Here is a 25,015-nt window from a genome sequence, read left to right on the forward strand (position 1 = left end):
TTGCATCTTACCATGGGAGTTGGAGAAATTAACTTTAATTTATGAATTCATTATTAAAAGACTAAGAAGAGAAATGGTGACCACTGAATGGCCAGTTTGTCAAAACATCTCATTCACAAATGTCCTTTGGGGAAAAGCAAATTTACTCTCCTATTTGCCCACATGCAATCAAAACTTAACTGCCCTCTGGAATAGCCCAGCAAGCCATATGCATTATGCCAAAAGGCATAATGATCTTTAAAAAACATTTATATTTATTAGAAACATTTAATAATAATTAAAAACATTAAACGAAAATAAAATAATTAAACAAATTTCTTGCCTGATCATCTGCTTCCCCATCCTCTGGCCAATCATCCCCATTGGAATGAAATGTTTCTGTAAAAATTCCAATAATGTAGACTACAATTAATTACATTTTTTTTAAAAAGTGGGTGGTTTGCAATCAGTACACATCATGAAAATAAGATGATGAATTAAGAGCAGATAAACCCTCGAGTTCTTAATAGCTTTAAAGATGAAAATAAATGGAAACAAGAACAACCCCTTCAGCCCCTCGAGTCTGCTTGTGTCTTAGGTTATAGTTGATCCCACAATCCTCAAATCCACCTCCCTTCATTTCCCCCATAATCCCTGATTTTTCTACTGATTAGAATGCTATCTGCTCTATAACTCTGTGACAAGGAGTCCCAAAACTCACAATGCTTTCTGAACTTGCATATTTCCCAAGAATTATGTTTCATTATCTTTTTTTGTTAAATTCTCTCCCAATTCAATTCCTTACAAGTCCATACTTAATTGAGAATTCCTTCAGTAGCAGGAAAGGGGTGTGGGTTAAGTGATGGAGGATGGTGGGAGTGTGCCATTAAATTCTTCCTTTTATTCGTATTAGTGTTTCAAGTACACTATTTTCTAGTTATTCAAACATTGGCTGCTCTTACAAATATCTATCCATTTAAACTCAAAAACTGTTTGAACCATACGTCCAATGACAGGGGGCATTTGTGGTGGTTATCAGTTATATGAAGAGTTAATAAGAAACAATTGTTGGTAAATACACAGATTCTTGTTTGTTCTGAGCTAATCTGAGTTGGATTTATTCTCTGGAAAATAATTGCTGCAATCATGGAGGCAGAGCAATTTTATATAATTTTCCAAATTAAAATTTATCTTGATGCATCATGCTCTGTGAAGTGGCACACATCAGAACAGAATTAATTATCCATGCAAATAGCATGTTTTCTAATCTCATTTCTGAAGCAGCTTGTTCATTTTCATAACAATATAATAGGCTGCGCCAGGGACAAAGCCACCACACTCAATTCATTACTGAAACCAGCATTTCACTCTCTCATCCTTCTGCCAGTCTTTTGCTGAAAAAGAAAGCAGAAAATTAAAGCAACTTTTTTTTGCACCTGGGAACGAAGACTAATTTCTGTCCATTTTATATAAAAAATGGAAAAATAAATGAGAACTTGGGTGCTGCTGGAACTAATGGTGCTTGGCTCAAAAACAATTTCTTGCTTTCTGACTGCTATATCTGAAGTAAAGACACAAGTGAGGATTATTATTTTACAATGCCAAATAAACATCTGGGCCAGACATGAGAGCAGCAGCCACACCTTTATTGGATCTTTCAATTTGTGCTTCAGTAAAATTTTGCTTCATATGATTGGAAGGTGATTATAGCTACATTCAGATTGCATAGCAATCAGTTTCATCTAAGTCAACTATCATGTAATGAGAACATTACTTTATTATGGTGTATGCATAGCAATCAGGTATTCATCAAAGTCAACAACCTGGTAATGAGAACATTACTTTGTTATGGTATATTTTCTCCTGATACAAAGTTAACTCATTTATCTCATGTTACACTGGTTATAAAGCCACTGGAAACTTGAAAGAAAATATATATGTATAGTAGTACTGTGGTGACACAAGCTTGCATTTTACCCCACAGTGGCACAGATATAGAATTACTGCCTCAAAGCCCAGGTGACTCTGGTTCAAACCTGACCTTCGGTGCTGATTGTGTGGAATTTGCACATTCTCTGTGTGACTGCTTGGTTCTCCCTTGGGTGCTGAACTGTCTTCCGATATCACAAAGACATGTGGATTGGCAGGTGAATTGGCCTATCTATATTGTTCCTGGTTTTTGGTGAACAAAAAGAGAGTAGTGGAGGATGGTGTGTGGGGGATAATGTGTGCTTTATGACCAGCACTGACTTGGTAAGCCAAGAGGGCTTTTTCCATGCTGCGTGATTCTATGTTATAGGCTGTTACTCTCTTGACACGGGGCAAGAGAAGATAGCAAACAGTTCTATTATCTGTGGGATCAATACTGAAATATCAGATGTCATTGAACTGAATTCCAAAACATGGAAATGCTGTCAATATTATATTTGAGTAATTGGTACTGCACTGATATGTAGTTTACACTGAAAAAACATTCCTCTTCACTTTGAAGCATCGATTCCTGCCCAACAGAAAGAACTTCCAGAATAAAAGGAAATAATTTGGCTTATTGTGACTGTTTGAGAAAGCTACCCAATTGGATTCATGTTGTTGGCACCTTAGGCCTACAAGTTTTACATTTTCAGGTATCTATTCAAATTTCTTTCAAAAATACACGTAAACTGCCTCCATTATCATTCCAAGCAATGTATTCCAGATGGTAATCACCTATATGTAAATCATTTATTTTCATCACCACCCCCCATCTATTTGTTTTGACAGTTATTTTAAACCTTTCTGCAGTAAAAACATTTTCTCTTTATTTACCCTCAAAGCCTTCATGAATGTTCAATCCTCTGTCAAATCTCCTTTTAATCTTTCACTCTGTAAGGAGAAAACCTCCATTACCTCAATATACTTTAATGCCCAGAATCATATAATAAATCTTCTTAGGCATTTAAACATTTTTATTCCTTTCAAAGTGAGATGCACAAACTGTGACCCAACATAAATCACTGATCTAACACCACATTTAATCAAGGGTTAGCCTAATTTCCTTGATTTTATGCCCTCTATTGCTACTTGTCCGGCACAACATTGAGGGCTGAAGGGCCTGTAATGTGCTGTAATGTTCCATCTATGTAAACACCTTTAACAACTTAGTTCTACCATTTCCAAATACTAATCTATGTGAACTCCAGATCTCTCTATTCTTGCACCCTCCTTAAATTGTACTTTTAAGGTCACACTGGCTCTCTTCATTCTTCCGATCAAATTGAACTGCTTTAAATTTCACTTGAATGTTTCCAATATGACCTCAACCTCCTGTGAGTTTTCCCCTTTCTGCATGACTTGTTTTATGATCGGAATCTTTGATTTAAATTTATTTGGGGCAATTCCTTATTCAATCAATTGAAATTAGACTTCTGAATATTTTATCTTGTGATTTTTTTTTCCTAATCAACTTTAATAATATTTGACAACTGTTTCTCTATTGTTGCTCTACTTAATTCTCCAGAATGAAGTCTCCTTAATGGGCTGGTTTTTGATCATCTTCTCACTGCAAACTATTATTGCTTAATTACTCTATCAAAAATCATCAAGATTTTGAACTCAGCTATTTGATCGCTCCTTCAGCTTATTATTTTTTAGAGAACAGCCCTAGTTTTATCCCTCTAACTGGAGTGCTTTATTCCTACTGAATTCTAATGTCTCTATTCTTCATGATGTCCACATCCTTGACACCCTTCCAAGGGTGTACTGCCCAGATTCAGTCTATATGCTGCAACAGAAGCCAAACTAATGTTTTCAAGTTGTTTGGTAAACCTTTATGGCCGTTGCTATGAGATATGATCTTGGCAAATCTCAGGAACATAATCCATGAAACCTTAGACTGATACATTTTAAAGTACTGCCCCCAAAAGAATATTAACATAAGAAATAGGAGCAGGAGTAGGCCTCTTGGCCAGGCAAGTCTGCTCTGCCGTGACTGATTTGGCCATGGACTCCACTTACTTACCCTTCCCTCATGACCCCCAATTCCCCTACTGTTCAAAAGTCAATCCACTTGTACCTTCAACATATTTAATGAGGCAGCCTCAACTGCTTCCTTGGGCAGACAATTCCACAGATTTCACTACCTTCTGGGAGAAGCATTGCTCTCTGCCTTAAATCTCCTTCCCTGAATCTTGAGGCTATGTCCATGAGTTCTAGTCACACATGCCAGTACGTACAACTTTCTTGCTTCTCTTTCATCTATTTCTCTCATCATTTTATGTTTTGAAAAGATTGCCTCTCATTCCTTCTCAAAGGGAAAACAAAAAAAAAATAAAAACCATTTAGGCTGATGTATAATCAAAACTCAGTGTTTGTGTGCAAAATATTCTCAAGAAATCAAAATAAATATCTTACACTGCCCCCTGCAATAGTAGAGCTTAAAAATGGCCACAGAATCCACAGAACTGGCTGAGCTGATTCTGCCATCTGGTGTCCACTTTCTCAAATAGCACGTGTGAAAGGTGGACATCAAAGCTTTTCAGTCTTCGGGGGTGCCCTTAACCAGCATGTGTTAAACGTGTCTGCTAGACTTCTCAAGAACATCATTTAAATCTCCAAAGATATACAACTGAGCCGCAGTTTCTTATTTCAGTTTCTAACACCCACCATCCATCATTTTTAAAAAGAGCTACTTTAAGTGAAATGCTTCAATACACAGATGCAAAGCAGTACAGAGGCTATTATTTTGTACTGTTATGCAAGAACCAGTGTAGAGCGCGTCAAAAGAACCAAAGACTTGTTGATCCAAACCAAGGCTTTTATTAACTAAAAGACTGGAGCGTATTACAAGTAGGTCGACCAGTCCAGAATGACCTAGGAGCAATCCTTTAAAACCTGCCAGTAGGTGTGGCTACACGCTCAGCCAATCACCGTCATCCTACACTACAATCTGTTCATATGTACATATACACATTGGTGATATAATCTGTCCTATCACAACCAGTTACTCTGATTAAGTCAATCAAATTAGAACTGTTTCCCTCTATCATTATAGTCTGTGAAATAAAGCAACTCAGTGATTCATTTCTGACCTGTCTTTCCAAATGTTTTTTCCACATCTATCATTAAAATGTATGAAGACACATATTGTTGAAAGATGTGAAAAATGGGTATGCAATTCAGATCAATATCTGGGTTATTCAATGTAAAAATAAAATGGTTGTGAGGACATATCTATTTGGGGGCAAAGAGTCATAGAGTTCTACAGCATGGAAATAGGCTCCTTGGCCCAACTTGTCCATGCCAAACAAGTTAGTCCTTTTTACCTGCATTCAGCCCATATCCCTCAAAACCTATCAGATCCATGTACTTACTTAAATGCCTTCTGAATGTTACAATTGTCCACGCTTCTACCACTTTCTCTGGCAGCTTGTTCCATATACTCACCATCCTCTGTGTGAAGAAGATGCCTCTCATATTTTTAAAATCTTTCCCCTCTGTGCTCTAGTTACAAATTCCTCTACCTTTGAGAAAAAGATTATTTATCATTTATATACCCCCCCCCAATGATTTTATAAAGTCCCCTCGAAATGGGAAGGAAAATTGCAGTGGTTGAGCAGTAGTGGATTTAAGAGAGCTCCCTATAGTGAGGATTATAAAGGTTTTTTTTTAAACTGATAGAACCCCATAGAAATCCATAGAATATAGATTGGAAGTCAAAAAAAGTAGAGAAAATAAGAAAATGGGAAAAATAAAATTGAGGAAAATAAAGAAAATCTCACCTCATAGAAAGATGAAGGAGCCATGCCTGCCCAGAGGTCGAAAACAATGAAAATGGCACCCAAAAGAAGGAGTCCCCATCAGGAAGAGAGCTCGTTCAAGGAGGCAAGCGAGGACTGCCCAGGAGAGACTGATCCAGGACACCGTTGGGAAAGGGCCATGACTGAGGCAGCAGGAGTGCTTTCGGGCACGACAAGCAGAGGCCCGAGGTCAGGGAAGCCAGGCTGGCACCGAAATGCCGGCGAAGTCAATAGTGGCTGAGGGAAAGCCCCTGTGGGTTGGCCGTCGAGAGACAAGCTTGCTGGAGGAGGCGAGCAACAACAACCTGGGAGGGACTGACCTGGGACGTCAGGAAAGGGCTTCGGCCAAGGTGGTACAAGAACTTTCGGGCACAGGACAATGTTGGGAAAGGGCTGCAACTGAGGTGGTGGGAGCACCATCAGGCACAATACGAGTGGAGACCTGAGGTTAGGGGAGCCCAGCTGACACCTGCCAATGACATCAGTGGCGGCAGAGGGAAAGATGCCGCGTGCCAGGAATAAAAGGGACTTACCCGGTAGGGCTGCTCTGTCCAGCAGGTGCAGAGAGGTTGAGTCCAAGGGCATTCGAGGCATTGGGCCTGGTGGACTCCAGAAACAGAGAGGAAACGGTGGGAAAGTTGCGTGGCTGGGTGGCCTAGAGTTGGAAAGTGAGATGGAGGAGGATGAAGAAGAGGAAAAGGAAGATCAAAGGGGTAAGAGAAAGACAATACTGGAAGATGAAAGGCAGAGAAAGGAGGCCGTGGGCTTGAAGCATTTTGCAAAAGAAATGCTGAAGGCCATTGGACAAATCAAAAAACCAGACACTGGTTTCAGGGCAGGGGGAAATTAAAGAAAGATTGAATAAATTGACAGATAGGGTATCAGAAACAAAGAGACTTGAGAGGGTGGAAGAAAGGTTGGATAAGAGGGAAAATTAAATGGATGTGTGGGAGAGGGACAGGGTGAGGATGTGGGAGAAGACAGATACCTTAGAAAACCTCAGCAGGAGGAATAATGTTAAGATTGTGGGGGTAAATGAGGGTACAGATGGGAGAAACATGGTGGAGTTCCTGAAAAAAATGGATCACAGATATAATGAGGAGGAAACAAATTAGAAATAATCTCGGAATAGTGGGCCCACCAGTCGCCCCCCCCCCCACCCCCACCCCACCCCATCCCCAGGGCCAAATCAAAGATGATGTTCTATCCTGATCGGATGCTTTTGCTACCAGGATAGAGAGAAGATTTTATGGGTAGTGGCAATGGGAGCAAAGGCAAGGGAGGGGAAAAAAAGTTTTATTCTACCCAGACATAAGCACGGCGCTATTGAAGCACAGGAAGGAATTTGACCCAGTTAAAAGGAGCCTGAAACAAAAAGGAATTGAGTTTACCCTCCTTCACCCAGCAATGTTGAAGACTGTCAGGGTGGGAGGGGGATAAAAGTTTTTTAAGGATCCAAGGGAGGCAATGAACTTCGTAAGACCTCTGTCATCACTTCAGAATTAAATGTAAATAAGGGAGAAAAGAGGGAATCAGGGGAATGATGGACTGTAAATATTGTAATTGTGGTAACCACAAGGGGGGAGGGAAGCATTTTTCATATTGTTTAAAGATTAATGTATATTTCAAGTAAAGAATGACTATAGGGAGCTCAAGAATGTTTGGAAGGCTAAACAGTAGATGGGTGCATTGGGCACTTTTCAAAATAGCAGGGGAGTTTGCGCCTCACCTCACTTTCTCTTATTTTCCTCTAATTTATTTATTTTTGAATCTAATTTTGTATCACTATTTGGACATGCTGCACAACAATGAATTTTGTGTCATCTTAATGACAATAAATTTTAATTCTGACCCACTTTCCCAGTTTATCTTGATCCTGTGGTAATCTCAGATAATCTTTTCCACTATTTATTATGTCTCCAATTTTTGTGTCATCCACAAACATACCAACCATGCTAACTAACATGCTTTAAATCTGAGTGAAAACATGCAATACCACCCTCTGACTCCTACCATCAAACCTGTGCACTCTGGATGTCATACGACCTGACCTTCCAGGTCTACCGTGTGGGAACTTATCAAAAGTCTTGCAAAGATCAGTATAGACAATATCTACATCCTGCTCTCATTGATCTTATTGGATATGTGGGAAAGCAATTGTAAAGAGGATATAAAGAAGGTTCAAAGAGATTATTGATTGTTTAAGGGGATAAGTAAATGGAACTTGATGGTTGAATTGTGCACTGACAACCACCTCACACTCAATGTCACTCAAATCAAGGATCTGATTATTCTTCATGTCATCTAATCCAGGTGATTTCCAAACCTTTTTAATCTCTCCTCATCTGAAATATTCCCGAGGAAAAAATGCATGTTATGGTATCCTCATAAAAATTTCCTCTGCTAGATTCTTAATACTTTCTTCTAAGATAGAGAAAATTGTCAATTCGCAAGACTGATACTTTACAGCAGTGCAGTGAATTTTGTTTTCTTGCAGATGGATCAATTGGGCGAGATGTTTGCTCAGGTAAATACAAAAGATCCTATGGCATTATCCCAGCTATTTATCTGAATAACATTTCAACAGCTGTTGTGGAGTTATTTGAACTCAGGGTTTTGGATTGTTAGTCTGTGTCTTTGAATTACTAATCTAGTAATTTAGCTGTTCCACCATCACCATACCAACCACTGTTTGTGCAGCTTCTGTTTGAACAGATCTGATTCCAACTTTACGAACAATAAAATGAGTCATTTATAGTAATAGCCAATTCTCCATTAACAATACAAAACTTGCAGGTTATGATGTAGGTTGACCTTCGGTAGCATTTTCCTATGAATACTAATAATAGAAAACACAACGATGAGGTTCATAGTGTTATTTTTCTGAGTGTCGCTCAGTCATCGGTGCTGTTAAGTGTCTTTCACTCTCTCTTCTCTCCCACACCATCATCACTGGCTGAATCATTAATGGATATTACATTTTCAACATTCCATTAGATAATAAAACTGTCACTAATCCTAGTTGATTAGTGTTTCTAATATTTATTTCTCCCCCAGTTTTAGAATTTCAATCCTCTCTCTGCAATGTTAATGTCAGTCTGCTCTTGATTTGTGCCAATCTCTGATTCCACTTTTTCCTCAAATAATGAGATGAACTCACTAGTAGTGGATACTTTTTTGAAAATACAAAAAAAAGAGCCAGAAAATAACATAGAAGAGACCGCTTCCAGTTGTTGAAGATTTCAGACAAGAGGCCCTAGATATTAATGTATATTTGAGATTTGGTGCAGACAGCAGGAGATGTGAGGCTGTAGAATTCACTCCCAGATATGGCATCAGAGGGAAAAATCTCCCAACGTTTAGGAAACACTGAAAGGCAATGAGAACAAGTTGGACAGACATGATTAAGCACTATGAAGAGTTTAAAGTTGGTTAGACCAAATGATCTGTTCCATATTGTAACTTCTCTCCACTTCTACATAAAATTCCAGAATCAGACTTACTGAATATTTATGATGAACTCTTGATTTTTATTTAGCCTTATAGTGAATGTTTGCTGTAAGGGATAAAACTATACTATCAAAAATAAATTTGGATTCAGGAGATGAAAACTGAGAAAGTGTTGGATTTATGTAGGATTCATGTGGCTTTCAATTATTGATAAGATGCTGATACCACAATAATGATGGAAAAACCCTCCAAATTAGGAATTCCTCCAAATTCGACCTCTCTTCCAAATTTGACCACTCTTCCCATTGAGGGTACTCCCTTCACAAGGATATCTTCATAATACTCTGTGACATAGCTCTTCAACCATGAGGGCAGCCATCTCAGGAGACAGAACTTCTGAAAATATTCTCCCCTGACATTTGGCATATCCACACAAAGTGGTCAGCTCCTGCTCTCCTAAGAGAGTCTCCCATAGGGCACTGTTGGGAGCATTTATCACATGAAACTAGAAGCAGATGTTAAAGAAGAATTACAAAGCAAAAAACATCTCGTCTCTTTGCAGACAATGTATTAATATAACTGACAAGATCTGTTATGTCTCTACAGAGACTGCATTTGTAATTTGAAGACAATGGGAGGATCTGTGGGTATAAAATAAATTGGAATTAGAGTGAGATTATATCTTTAATGGATGGGGACTATACAATTCAGATGCCAATAAATGGGATTAAATATTTGAGGCAATGATTTAAAAAAATTGAACTTGCTCAAAAAAGCTGAAGAAGATTTAATTAAATGGGTTACTCTCCCAATAACATTAATTGGAAGAGTAAATGGTATTAAAATGAATGTATTTCCACATTTACAATATCTTTTTCAAACTCTTCCAAAATCATTACTGCAGAATTTTTTTCATAACTTGAAAAATTAATTAGGAATTTCTTTGGAAAGGTATGTTAGCTAGAATCTCCATAGAAAAAATATCTTCATTAAATATCATATGGGAGGTTTACAATTCCAAGTTTATTACTTTTATTACTATTACTGTTGGACAGCCCAAATTAATTTTGTCTCTTCCCTCTTTGAGGGAAGAGACAAGCCTTCATGGTGGAAATTGAACTGCACAAAGTTGGGCAGAAGACTTTATATACAAATGGGTTACTAAATTTATTTTTGCTGATAAAGAGACACCATTAATAAAGCACATTTTGAATATCTGGCACAAATTGAATAATTTAACTGGTTCAAATATAAAATAACTCCAAAATGCCCTTGATTCAAAATAGAATAATTACTTTAACTATAGACATTTTAATTCTGCATGCCTGGTCCCACAAAAGGATCAGATATGTAGAAGATAGCTATGTACAAGGGCAATTAATGTCATTCGAACAGTTAAAAAATAAATACAATATCCATAACAATACAATTTTCTGCTACTTTCAGTTTGGTGCCTTTTTTTTAAGAGATGTATTAGGACCAACCATGATTTTATCAGAGTGCAGTGAAATGGAGATTCTAATTCAAAAGGGATCGCAAAGAAATTCACATCATTAATGTAGTTTCTACTTCAATCAGGCACTCCCAAGCTTGACTTATACAAATCAAGACAGAGATGGGAATCAGACTTGAATAATAGTATTAATGATAAGAACTAGTCTGATTTATGTCATGACTAATACAAATAATGTAAGATATAGACTGCATCAGCAAATCTTACCCTGCAGAAACTACATAAATTAAATCCTAATATATCTGATAATATTTTAGATGCAAGGAAGAAGCAGGTATCTTCTGGTATTCCACCTGGTCATGCTCTAAACTGAAACCTTTTTGGGAAAATTTAAGAATTTTATTAAACCCGATTATTGGGAAGCAATTGCCACAAAGTCCAGAATTGTTTCTTTGAGGAACTATTATGGACATAAGACCTAAAATGAGGCTGTTCAGGGACCAATTAGAATTTCTTAGAAATTAGAAGTAGCCAGGAAATGTATTGTGGTTTCTGAAAGTCTGATTCCCTTCTGGACAGAGCCAGACAGAATGCAGAAATGCATAGATGTTTCCCCATGGAGAAAATTACTTACAATTTAAGGAAAAAATACAATATGTTTTTGCAGTTATTACAGCCATATTTACAAATATAGGGTTGAATACTATACATTAGAAAATCACACTTTTTTGAATGTTTTATCCTTTTTTCTCCCATATTTGTGATCTAGGTAAAAAAGAACCGGACTTTCTGAGCTGGAATCTGGATCCCAACAATTCTTTCCTCTTTCTTTCTTTCTTTCCTTCTTCTTTTTTCTTCATTCTATTTCTTCATTATTTCTTTTTGTTATTTTCTTTTCCTTCTTTCTTTTTAAGGGGTTTTTGCTTGTGGTGGGGGGGGGGGAAGGAAGGGTGGGGTCTTTTCTTTTCTGGAAATTTGAAGAATTTGTATTGGTGAGTCCTTTTCATTTATGTATATATTTGTGATGGGTACTTATTTGATCATAAAATTAAAATAAAATATTTTTAAAATGCAAAAAACAGCTGCAAAAGGACATTATTAATCACTAAATCAGTTTTCATGGCACATACTGTTGCCAAGCAACGTGCATGATTTAATGCAGGCCCATGAAAGCGATTGTACAAGTTCCAGTTCTATCATAGTGGGCCACATGTGTTCAAGATGGAACTGGCAGGTGAAAGCAATGGCATAGATTATATCTTAAAACAGTTCACAAAATAAAAACAGCTATAATGTGTGATCAAAGAATCAGTTGCAAATTGTGTTTGCTACTATTTCTTCAATTTTATACGTAAAGAAGGTTGTTGAGCCAGTAAATACCTGATCAAAATGGTATTAGAGTATTATAACAAAGCAAAGGAAAGTAATCAGAAAATAGATCTTAAATTGTGCTTAAATGTTGTAGGCAAAAGGAAACAAAAATATATAATTAAAATGTGAAAGAAAATTAAAATAGGAGTAAACCATGAAAGTCTGCAGACACTGTGAATGAAGTAAAAACACAATGCTGGAGAAACTCAGCAGGTCAAACAGTGTACTCTATATAGCAGACTATATTAAACAGTATAGCCCAAACATGATGCCCAAATTAAATTAAAACTCTGCTGCATGCACATGATACATGTCCCTCTATTCTCTGCATATTCACGTATCAATAAATGCTACTATTTTATCTGCTTCCACCATTACTCCCGGCAGCCTGTCCCATCTCTCACTCTTTGTGTTTAAATTTTTTTTTACCTATACAGCTCATTTAAACTTTACCCCTTCACATTAAACACAAACCATCTAGTACATGTTATTTTTACCCTAGGATAAAATTCAGAGTGTCTTGTCTATTTTGCCTACCATAATTTTATCAACTTCTATCATGTCTATCCTTAGTCTCCTATATGACAGGGAAACGTCCAACTTCTCTTCATAGCTCAATCCCTCCAATCCAGGCAGAATTCTGGGAAACCTTCTGTACTTTTTCCAAGGCCTCTACATCTTTCCTGTAATGGAATGTGCAAAATGCTCCAGAGCACTCTTACCAAAATTTGACATAGCTGCAATATGATCTCCTCACTCTTATACTCAATACCCTGAAAAATGAAGGCAAATATGCCATATGCCTTCATTACCACCTTATCTACATGTGTGGCCACATTCAAAAAGCTGTGGAAATGGACCCTCCAATACCTCTGCACATCAATGCTTTTTAAGAGTTATGCCTTTAACAGCATACTTCCCCTTATAAAAGTGCAACATCCCACATTTGACCAGATTAAACTATTGTTATTTGTCTATCCATATTTGTAATTTATATTTCCTTTGATAGTTCTATACATATTCCACAACTCCATCAATGTTTGTGACATCTGCAAAATTATTAGTCCATCGGCTTTCATGCATTTTGTGGACACATATCACAGAAAACAGGGTCCCAACACTGATCTCTGCAGTCATGGATCCCCAGCCAGAATAACACCCTTCCATCATTATGCTCTTTCTTCTCTGGGCCATCTAATTCTCAATCTAAGCTATCAATTCACCTTGGATCTCATGCAACTATACTTCTGGATCAGCCTATCATGAGGGACCTTGTCAAACATCTTACTAAAATCCTCTGCCCGTACCCCCATCAATTGTCTTCATCTCCTCTAAATATTCACTCAAATTTGTACTTACCCTGTACCAAGCCATAATGACAGTCCCTAATCTGACCATGCCATTCCAAACATGCATAAATCTTATCCCAAAGTACCCTCTCCAATAATTTCCTAACCACTGTTGTGAAGCTCACTGACCATAATTTCCTGCATTATCTTGAACGAAGGAACAAGATTGGCGACTCTCCAATCCTTTGGGACCTCAGCTGCTGCTAGTAAGGTCATAAAGATCTTTATCAAGGCCCAAAAATCTCCTTTCTTATGTATTGCAATAACCATCAAGCCCTGGGGGTTTATTCACCTTTAATGCTCTTCAAGAGACCCAGCACCAAGCATAAGGGTGTGTTGACCAAATGAAAGTTTTTAATGCACAAAATACAAAAAAATTAAGGAAATCATTAAAAGGAATTTCAATTGTAAATAGAATTCAGACTTAATTTAACTGAGGCCAGAAATTTAAATTCTCAAATCCAGCAACAACTATATCCATTCATATTGCACACAAAGTCATTGTCAAACTTCAAAATGTGGCTTTCTATTGCATCATCTCTGATTATTCCTTACTGATGTTCTCTGAACTGCTGAACATCTCCAATATACTCTGGCTTTGTTTCAGATCTTCAGCTTCTGCAGTACTTTTTTCTCCAGTTAAAATTTTAAATCTAGATAAAATTGATGGAATGGCCATTGTCCACACTAAAATCAGAAAATATTTCACTGGATTTGCCAATTAAACACTTCTCTGTGATAACCTCAAAAGATTTTTAAAATCGTTATGGACATTTTTGATACCACACCTCAGGTCTTGGAGTGGGGGTGGAAATTGCAGCACAGATTTACCAGATGCAGGTGTCATAGTTCACAGAATTTTCAAGGTTAAGGGATGATTTGATTGAAGTATTATTGAAATTAGGAGGATCACATAGGGTAAATACTTGGAAATCTTAAAGTGAAGGATAAAGTCTGAAAATTAGAGCCAGTGTTTTCAAGAGTTTTTTTTGTAATAAACAAGTACATTTAGAATTTTATCTGAAAAAACTTACTGTCACCATAATTTTACATCTAAGATTTTTTTTTGTTTTCTATATGAAGCAAAGATCTAGACACAGAGTTCTGTCACACATCAACCACGATCTCCCGAATGTTAAAACAGCCTTGAGGGATTAAATATAATTTCCTGTTTCTGGGTTTGTACTGACAATAACCACATCAGTGCGAGTATAAGACAGCTTTAACAAACTAATATGTACACTAAGAGGTCTTGTCTCTCTGCAAGACAAACCTGGAAGGCTAGACTGTAGCTCTGGACTGCTTTATAGACAAGGTCACCGGGGTGACCCCTGGTGACCTAGTGGTGTAATTACATATCACGAGCCGCTTTAGTTGCCCATTCAGAGCCAGCTCTTCAGCGCTTGACGTCCTGCTTTGCGGAAACTGCCAAAATGTTTGGCCTGGAAGTCAGCCTGAAGAAAACTGAGGTCCTCCATCAGCCAGCTCCCCACCATGACTACCAGCCCCCCCACATCTCCATCGGGCACACAAAACTCAAAACGGTCAACCAGTTTACCTATCTCGGCTGCACCATTTCATCAGATGCAAGGATCGACAATGAGATAGACAACAGACTCGCCAAGGCAAATAGCGCCTTTGGAAGACTACACAAAAGAGTCTGGAAAAACAACCAACTGAAAAACCTCACAAAGATAAGCGTATACAGAGCCGTTGTCATACCCACACTCCTGTTCGGCTCCGAATCATGGGTCCTCTACCGGCACCACCTACGGCTCCTAGAACGCTTCCACCAGCGTTGTCTCCGCTCCATCCTCAACATCCATTGGAGCGCTCACACCCCTAACGTCGAGGTACTCGAGATGGCAGAGGTCGACAGCATCGAGTCCACGCTGCTGAAGATCCAGCTGCGCTGGATGGGTCACGTCTCCAGAATGGAGGACCATCGCCTTCCCAAGATCGTATTATATGGCGAGCTCTCCACTGGCCACCGTGACAGAGGTGCACCAAAGAAAAGGTACAAGGACTGCCTAAAGAAATCTCTTGGTGCCTGCCACATTGACCACCGCCAGTGGGCTGATAACGCCTCAAACCGTGCATCTTGGCGCCTCACAGTTTGGCGGGCAGCAGCCTCCTTTGAAGAAGACCGCAGAGCCCACCTCACTGACAAAAGGCAAAGGAGGAAAAACCCAACACCCAACCCCAACCAACCAATTTTCCCTTGCAACCGCTGCAATCGTGTCTGCCTGTCCCGCATCGGACTGGTCAGCCACAAACGAGCCTGCAGCTGACGTGGACTTTTTACCCCCTCCATAAATCTTCGTCCGCGAAGCCAAGCCAAAGAAAGAAGACAGGGTTCACTATATTTCTGACCATTTTAATTTGGATGGATAGTGAGTACTGTACCATGTGCTTGCAGTTTTCATTGACCAGTTACCTATCTGATATTTTTTCATTGCTCAAGCTATATTCTACTTTCCTGTTTGGTTTTCTGTATCACTGCTTTCGCTACTAACTGTTATCCTCTCTGCACAGACACGTTCGTGGAAGAGTAGCTGCATTGCCATTTCATCAACAATCTTGAGACTGCAACATAGAGAATATTTTCTCTGGACACACACATTGTCAATCAGCTTATCTCTTTCATCAGCTAAATATTTTCCTCTTTATCAATTTTTATGGTATTATTAATACTCTCTGTGGCTACATATCCAATTTTTTGCCTGGATAGCAAATCAGAAATAAATAAACACTGCTGAATAAAAGCTTCCTTCAGAGAAAATTGAAAACAGCTCAAGGACTCCTTATGATCTCTGAAAATATCAGTTTCAATTAACCAGAGTCTTAACCTCTGCCAGTTTCAGATACTCTTGCAAAGATTACAGAAGAAATTAATTTGTGTGAAGAAATAATTCCTGATAGTCGCTATTTCTTATCCAATGCTGTTTTTTTTTCAATCCTCTATTTGAATTAATTACTCAAATCATTTATTTTTTACAGATTTTCATATGACATGGAGGCCATTCAGCCACCAAGTCTCTGCCAGTTCTCAGCATAATTCTAACAATTCCATTATGCATTATGTACAGGTTACGTATTCTCTCTCATTTGCCCATCGACTTCTACTGTCCTCCTACCATCCATCTGCAGTAAGGTAATTCACAGTAGGTCATTAAAGTATCAAGCAACTTGTCTTTGGGATGTGGAAGGAAAGTGGAGTACAAAGAGAAAACTAGTATGGTCACAGAACAATAAGGAGTTGCTAAAATCCAAGTTCAGCTAATTATTTCAAATAGGCCATCCATACTTTTTCTGACGATCCTCTGCAACATTCAAATTAGAATTCAGTGCATTTTACATCTATTTAAACAAAATCAACTTTATATTTGAGAGATCAGTAACTCTGAATTGATCTGGAATGTACCCTTTTATGTCACACATGTTAGATACTTCTCCCTGTCCATTAGAATATATGTTAGAATATCAAGAAGAGCAACTCCATACTGTCCCACATTCATATTCAGGGAAGTTACAATCCATCTACAAACCACCATCTCTGATCGATGGACTACTTTCAGGGCAGATGCAGTTAGAGTTAGATCCAAGGTAAATTTGTTTCTTTGTTGTCCCATCAGAAGATTATTGTCCTGCTAACGGTTGATAGTATCCATTTTATAGTGGCAATAATAATGAACTTAGATTCCCCTTTGTGTCCACTTAAGGGCCATTTTTCAGCAGATTTTTAATTTAATTTGGCCACTTTTCAGAAAAATATCAAGCCATTACATTGTGCAACAAAGTATTGTAAAACACACAGATACAAATTACAAAATCAAATTAATTATGAATCTAATTTTTTTTAGAACAAAGTCTAAATAAATGCATAATATACTTCCAACTTGCATGTTGCAAGAAAATTGAAGACTTTTTGGATCTTACAACTGGGAGCCACTTTTTTTTTTAACTAGCAGAAAGCTATTCAAAGACGTACATTGATGGAAGAAATTATGGGCTTAATAAAGATTGCTGTAGTTTCACAGATCTGGGTCACAAATGAAGGAGGATGTTGCCCTGCAGTAAAACATTTGAATAGCTTAATTCTCTACAAAGATTAATGAGGAAAGATATCAAAATAAATCAACAGAGGTAATTATTTATGATATAAAATACACTAGAGACTCTGAATGGAACCTATTTCAACAGGCACTTCAATATTAATTATTCAGCCTCTTGACAAAAATAAAATGACTCCATAGAATTCCTCTTCATCCAACGTAGAATCAAGACTTTTTATGCACTGCCAGACTGAAACCACCTGCAAATTGGAGGAACAACACCTCATCTTCTGTTTGGGAATCCTGCAACTAGTTTCCTTTCTACCCTCTTCCTCTATGTTCTTCGTAATATCTCCTTTCCTCTAGTTCTGTCTATGGCTCTCTCTCTCTTCCCTTTTCCCTTTGTCTCCTTTCACAGTGCCAAATTCAATTCTCTCCTTCCCTTTTATCATATCCAAATAACACCTTTTGTCTGGACTCCTCCCCCTCTCATCCCCCCCCCCCCCCACCCTGTTTCCCAACTTTAACCTTGTCTTTAGTTTTTCACTCATACATTGAGGAAGGGCTCAGGCCCAAAATGTCGGTAAGAATTTTTACCTCCTATAGACACTGCAAGACTAATTGAGTTCCTTCAGCATTTCTATGTTTTGACTACAATCACAGCAACTGTAAACTTTCATGTTTCTCTCAGATAGTACTCAAAACTCCATGTTTTCAACACTCATCTCCCAACAACTTCAGGCATATGTTGCAAGGATCACACACTTGTCTCATTACTGGCTGTCAGACTGATCCCCAAATTACATCCCCAATAATTCTGCATCATTACATTTCAGATTCTTTAGCAATATATTTTGGGAAATCTCGATTACTAATCAGGAGCGTATAATTGACAAGCTCAATCCTTGTATACATTGGAAACTGTTTCCTGCCTCCTTGTTACAACTGTTATAGCCATATTTTTAATCTTTTCTAATCCTTTCTTATTGTCATAAAGTTAAGCTTTCTGAGGATTTTAATTCAACATGTCCAGATAACAGGAAAAAAATGTATTCATAGGTTATGTATTAGGTGGCTCTACAATCCCTGTGTAGGAAATTGCAATGTAAAGCATTGATTCATTTTATATTTTTTAACATTGTGTAATTCCATAGGTTACAGGAAACCTGGGAACACAGGAACTAGTGTAGACCATTTACACCTTCAATCTTTTTCATCATTCAATAAGATCATGGGATATCTGTAACAATGGCTGAATATGATGTTTGCTTCCTAACCTGACTGAAAACTCTGGGTCTCGTAGACTCTGAACCTGGAATCTCTAACCAATGTTAACTAACATTAATCATCGTTAACCTACCTCATTGTAACTTAACTTTCAGAATCCAGGTATCATTCTGGAAAGCAACTTTGTTCTCCTTAAAAGCCATTTATCCTTCCAGAGGTGTTATACAACAGACTCCTGATACGGGTATACCCCGCTTTACGAAACTAAAACATTCTTATGAAACCTTTCGTAAGCCAAAATGGCGTAAAGTCAATACATTCTCTACTATTGAAGGTTATTTTCGTAAAAGCAAAAACCCATCCAAACCCCATTCAAATCCTTTCATGAAAGCGAACACAGCTTTCTTCATAAAAGCAAATTTTCATAATTTGAGTACAGGTATTCGTAAAGCAGGGTATACTAGTATAGCCTAAAATATCTGTAGATCCATATTAAAACTTCAGCTAATCCTCAAAGTATAAAAGCAATTAACATTAAAAATATTGAACTTGTTTACAAATTTTAATAATTTCTATATATGGACCCAAATTTCTTTGGAATGCTACTGCTTGTGGTTTTAAACAATCTGGAAAATATACTGTTATACTCTTAGATACTAACAAAATTATATTTGCCTACTTTAAATTATTTTGCAATTCTTATGCTAATAAAATTGAATTCAAAATGAAAAAAAAAACCTGGTTGGTGGAAATTAACACGTAGCAGGCCTCCTGGGCAGATTCAGAGCCCTGCTGCACAAGAAGACATTAATCATAGGGCCCTGCATTATAGTTGAAGTAATTTTTGCTACAAAACACAATCTCATTTATTTCCCACTGTTCTTGATGAAGTATTACCACTGTGTGACTACATTATTAATGTTATTTCTGGTAATTTTAAAAAGGCTGAATTGAATCAGGTAAAGAGGATAAGATGGTGAGCTCTTTCAAAGAAATAAAATGTGTATGGTCACTGTCTAGATTACAATATTCTGTGAAATAAAATTGGGACAACTTCAGTGGAGCTGAATTCCTCTCACACTAAGCTCCAGCAAAAGACTCATCACAATTGGAACTTTCGACCCAATGTGAAATGTCATAATGCCAAGCCACTTGTGTGATGAAGGGCAGAATAAATGTCTCCCTTATGGTCTTCTCCCAGTTGAAAACATAAACTGCTCAGATAAAGTCCAGCTTTCCTCAGACCCCTGATGTATTCAAGATTGTACTTGCTTTAACTTAGAAAACACATATTGCTTCCTAGAACATTGAGCAGTAGAAAAATCCATGTGGTGGTCTGCTCTATTTCCAACACCGTGTGAAAACTAAACAGGATTCTCTCTCAACTGACAAGGTGAACTATACAGAAAATTAGATATCACAATGTTTTACATCAAGTCAAACAAGAATAGAGGGGGGGGGAGGGGGGAGGGGTTTCCAGAATTTAGAAAGGCAAATGGCAGAGTAACCAAGAATATTTTGCAATTAAATAGCTCATACCACTGTCCAATCTTATAGCAGATGGAACCATGGCTTTCAAAATAAATGCAATGTTACAAAAATGCTGTTTTGATTATGGAGATAGTGATGGAGCAAGCTTCTCATGCCAAAGGAAGGGAGGTAGATTTTACATTAGGGATCCACACTCAAAATGGAGATGTAAAACTGTACGTCTTTGGTATATATAGACTAATGCATGTGCAGAGGGAAGCAAGTGAACTTATTGTCCCCCACCCATTTCCAGTGGCAGATTAACTACCACCCAGTCCCCTAGGCTGAGCTTTAGTAAGGCTCCCCTGACCTTGCCCCCTTGCCTCACCATTCGTTGAATAGAATAAAGTAACTTTGTTATGTTAAATAACATATTAGGGGCCTCCAAAGTGGTTGATATTGACCCCTTGTGGTCGATGGGACTATCCAAGGGATTGAAAAATGCTGGAAGTCAAAAGGGCGTCAATATATGCCGTGGGGGTCGATTGACCTTTTGGGGTCAGAAGAATTGTAGAGCCCAAAGTCGCCACTCCTATCGAGAGCCCAAGGACCCTGCTCCTGTTGGGAGCCCAATGTCCCCGCTCCATTTGTTTATGCTCTCAGGTCCCCCTCCCTTCCAGGCCCCTAGGCTTAAGCCTACTTGCCCTAATGGTTAATCCGCCACTGCTCAGTTCATTGACAGATCCATGCAAGTAGTTACCCTAGTCTTTCATCACATCCATAAAATAAGGATGGCATGGTTAACATAGCTGTTAGCACAACACTATTAACAGTGCAGGGTCCCTGGTTTGAACCTGGTGCTGTCTGTAAGAAATTTGTACATTCTCCTATAGTCTCCTATAGTCACCTGGGGTTTCCCCAGGTGCTCCAGTTTCCTCCCACCCTTCAAAACATATTATTAACTATAGGTTAATTTGGGAGAAATTGGGCAGCATGGGGTTGAATGGCCAGAACCAGCTTCTACTGTTCTGTAAATAAATACTTAAATTTTAAAAGATGACAACCTTTAGAGATTTGCATACAAATAGTCCCAATTGCTTCACTCATTTAAAACTGTGTTCTTTTAGTATACATTGCCTCCTCTGCCCCTTTACCCTGCTTCAAATTTCATCTGCCACATAACCACCCTTTATTCCTTGGACTTTGTCCTCCTAAAGTTTGTTGCTATTTTCAGTATTTGAATGTGGGAGGAGCTTTCAGTTATGATAGAAGTAAAAAACAAGTGTTAAAATGATTACAACAGAAAGAGGAAGAGAGCTACTGATCTGTTCTTTAAAAATATTTTATTTGTGATTTTCCAAACTTAAATAGTTATCAATCGTATTGATATTAATGTTGACAATATTAACATTGATTAGAGTTTACAATTATCAATTCTATACAAGATTTTCTGGAGAGTTCAAACTTTTTATGACCCCTTCCCTCCCCCCTCCCTCCTTTATCCCCTCCACATTTGCCACTTAACCAACTAGTTACACACAACGTTCATGAAATTCAGAACAAAAGGATGGGTTGGTCATGTCACAGCAGCCAGTACTCAGGCTGTTTGTTTTTCTTGATTTTTTTTTCTGGTTGGGATGGGATGGCCCCAACCCCCACCCACGCCAATTGAGGGGTAGGTGGGGAAGGCACGATGGTCCACACTCTAATTGTGCTCCTATGGAATTTAGGTATGGTTGCCCAATTTTCAAGAAAGTGCTGTATTTTTTTCCTTAAGTTGTAATTAATTTTCTCCAGGGAACACAGCTTTACATTTTTACATTCCAGCATGCAATGCTCAAGCAGGAGTCAGACTTCCAGGTAGCTGCTTGCTACTGATTTATTCTTGTTCATTTTGTACCTTCACTCATCTGTGCTTCAGTGGGTGAAATGCTGGATGTAACTCCATAAGTCAATTCTCTTGAAAGAAGTCCATGCGCACCAGCCTTCAAAGATTACTCATAATATCATTCAGATATATTCTGTTCACCTCATGTTTCTTGAAATAGCTCAACCAAACTCATTGAGTGAGGAGAGGAACTGTTCCTCAAACAATTTTCAATAGGTTAAAAATCCGGGGTGTTATCTTTACACTTCTTTATCAGACATGGAATTTCAGACACGTCTCTAAACCACATTCCAAGGAAGGTGTTGATTTAAGTGGCCCTGAATCAGGAAGTTCAGTGTCTGATACAAAGGGAATGCCAGATACAGATGGCACAAATCTTAAAAGATTATGTCATTGAACAGAACTGGCTTCACATCCAGTCAAAAACTTGTGATGAGGAGTCATGCGAAAGGGTGTTTGGCATTTTACGGGAAATTACTTTAACTGGTCTAAGCCAGCTTTGTACTGGAATCCGAGATAGGAATTCATCAGGTGTCAACTACATATCATGAGCACTTGTGCTCAATAAGGAAGCAGGATAGAAGTATAGGACCCAAAATATCTAGCAGCATCCCATTCCAACCCAAGTATACCACACAGCAGTTTCCTAGGATAGTACTGTGGCAAAAAGAGGGAGATCTGCAGATCTATGCCTCATATTAGTTTAAAGCTAAAGAAAATGAATTTAAAGTGTCAGGTCCCCTCCAAGTTATAGGCACTAAGACAACATTTTTACTGTGACACTGTTTCGTACTTATAACCAGTCCTCAACAAATGCATTTTAATTGAGGAAGGTGAATTTGAATGAAAAGCAAACAAAGAAGGTATGAACCAGTCAGCTATCTTACTTGACATGAGAACTTATATTTTTAAACTTGGGTACAATTACCTAGGGATGGTGGACATAATCAAGACCTAAAGATATCTGTCAGGAGTACAGTACTGATGGGGGAGGGTCTGTCCCTGTGGAACACCGAGGTACGGTACTGGTGGGGAATGGTCCGTCACTGTGGGACACCGGAGTACGGCACTGGTGGGGATGGGTCAGCCCCTGTGTAACACTGGGTTACAGAACTGGTGGGGATGGGCCCCTCCCTGTGGAACACCGGGGTACAGTACTGATGGGGACTGGTCCGTCACTGTGGGACACTGGGGTACGGTACTGGTGGGGATGGGTCAGGCCCTGTGTAACACCGGGGTACAGTACTGGTGGGGATGAGTAAGCCCAGCGAAATTCCAATATCTTTGTACAAAGGCAATTTTCTGTTTAATTTCCATATCCCCAAATATCAAAGACAAACTATTTTAAAAAAGCCATGAAAGATAAAAACAAGAGTGGTTGATGCATGGAATGCACTACTAGATAAGCATATGGAGGAATTTAAAATGGAGGGTTATGTGGGAGGCACGGTCTAAAGGTTGGCACAATATTGTGGGCCAAAGGGCCTGTACTATGCTGTATCATTCTATGCTCTAAAACAAGCTCCCGACCTTATCACTCATGAGATTTTATGAGGTCACAGAAGGAAATGGATAAAATGGATGTAGTTTGAAAATATTAGCAGATTAACAAATCTATAATCCTACCAGTGTAGAAATTGATAGTTGTTCATGATTTGAATGTACCTGCAATCACTGGATACACAAAATTGTGTATAAACTCAACAGGTCCCACAGCATTCATAGGGGACAAAGACAAAACCCACAAGGGGCAAAGGCCCAAAATGTTGATTTTATATCATTGCTTCCTATGGATGCTGTGGGACCTGCTGAGTTTCTCCAGCAACTTATGCATTTACTACAATCACAGAGTATGCAGACTTTCTTGCTTCACTCCATGGAACAATTGGAAGCTACTTTTAATTAAATTGTGAGGTTCTCTGAAATACAGCAGGTTGCATTTTGGCACAGGATTTACTCTTTCCACCATTCTGTGTGTATATTATTCAAGGGTTCCTGAATAATGAAATATTCCAATTCATCTTGCAGCAACAATCATGAAATTGCAATTGTCCATCCAACTCATGAGTATCCTTTAAGCAACACTTGAAATTAAGATAATTATCAATACCTGCCACTAAACATCTGGACGTTGTTTCAACAGAGAGTTTGGTGAACTCCAATCTACCAGAATGCAGTGCAGCCTCTCGAATGAGCTCAAGAAGGGAATCTAAGTGGGAATGAGCAATTAAACAAACCTGCAATAACAATTCCGAGTCCAGGTTCTAAAACCTTTATCAAGTTGGAAGTTTGTGTACAATGGAAGTGAAAATTCAGTGGCACAGGGTTCAATGGCTGGAATTGGATTCTACTGTGTAGTAAATAAAATATTTTCTAAAAATGAGAATGTTATGGTTAGTAATATTGTCTTCCAGAGATGCTGCCTAACTCTTTGAGCTCTTCCAGTATTTTGTGTGTTGCTCCAGTTTTCCAGCATCTGGCAGTCTTTCCTGTTTACCAAAAATCTGATGACCTTGACAATCCCTTGAGATTTTTTCCAATCACGGTCAATTTAGGTGGATGTCAAATGACAGAGTAAGGCAAGACTCATAGATATATTGAGGAGTTTTGGGGGCAGAGAGGAATCTGAGAGTGAGAATGGCTAAATTTATAGAATATCTATAGCTGAAATGTATTGAAGGCTATGTCAACACATTGACATGTAAGGCACTAAGTATAATTTAAGCAAGGGCTGATGAGAGCAAGCATCTTGTTTGTATTATAATTTTGGCTGATATACAAATATCACTGACCAACAAATAATCTTCAATCTAAAAATATACTTTAGTGTTTGTTTTGCTACACTGTGACAAAAATAGTGCTCTGTAAATTGACCACAAGTGTGGGGTGCGAGAGCGAGTGCATGTGCTTGTACATGTGACCAAGTCAGAAATGTATAACTGCATCTTGTGTCAATACGTTTTTGCATATGAGAATGGGTATATCTGTGCATTTGTGTA

The 25,015-nt window shown here is 38.3% G+C and overlaps 2 long non-coding RNA genes across 5 annotated transcripts in view; one reads left to right on the forward strand and one right to left on the reverse strand.

The window, feature by feature from the left end:
- Positions 1–321: 321 nt before the first annotated feature.
- The window catches only part of LOC138754439 (uncharacterized), a 73,359-nt gene continuing 48,665 nt past the window's right edge, over positions 322–25,015 (reverse strand). For 3 of the 4 annotated variants that reach the window (XR_011351761.1, XR_011351767.1, XR_011351766.1), the window contains 2 exons: positions 2,785–2,841; positions 322–378 (listed from right to left, as the gene is read on the reverse strand). This is a non-coding gene — a long non-coding RNA (uncharacterized lncRNA). The remainder of the gene's footprint in view (positions 379–2,784; positions 2,842–25,015) is intronic. The other variant, XR_011351763.1, reaches the window with a different exon arrangement.
- LOC138752489 (uncharacterized) lies at positions 19,812–24,402 on the forward strand. The gene is made up of 2 exons (XR_011350689.1): positions 19,812–20,051; positions 24,160–24,402. It is a non-coding gene; the product is annotated as an uncharacterized lncRNA (long non-coding RNA).

The sequence above is a fragment of the Narcine bancroftii genome, chromosome 2 (genome assembly GCF_036971445.1).
Source record: "Narcine bancroftii isolate sNarBan1 chromosome 2, sNarBan1.hap1, whole genome shotgun sequence".
NCBI classification, from domain to species: domain Eukaryota; kingdom Metazoa; phylum Chordata; class Chondrichthyes; order Torpediniformes; family Narcinidae; genus Narcine; species Narcine bancroftii.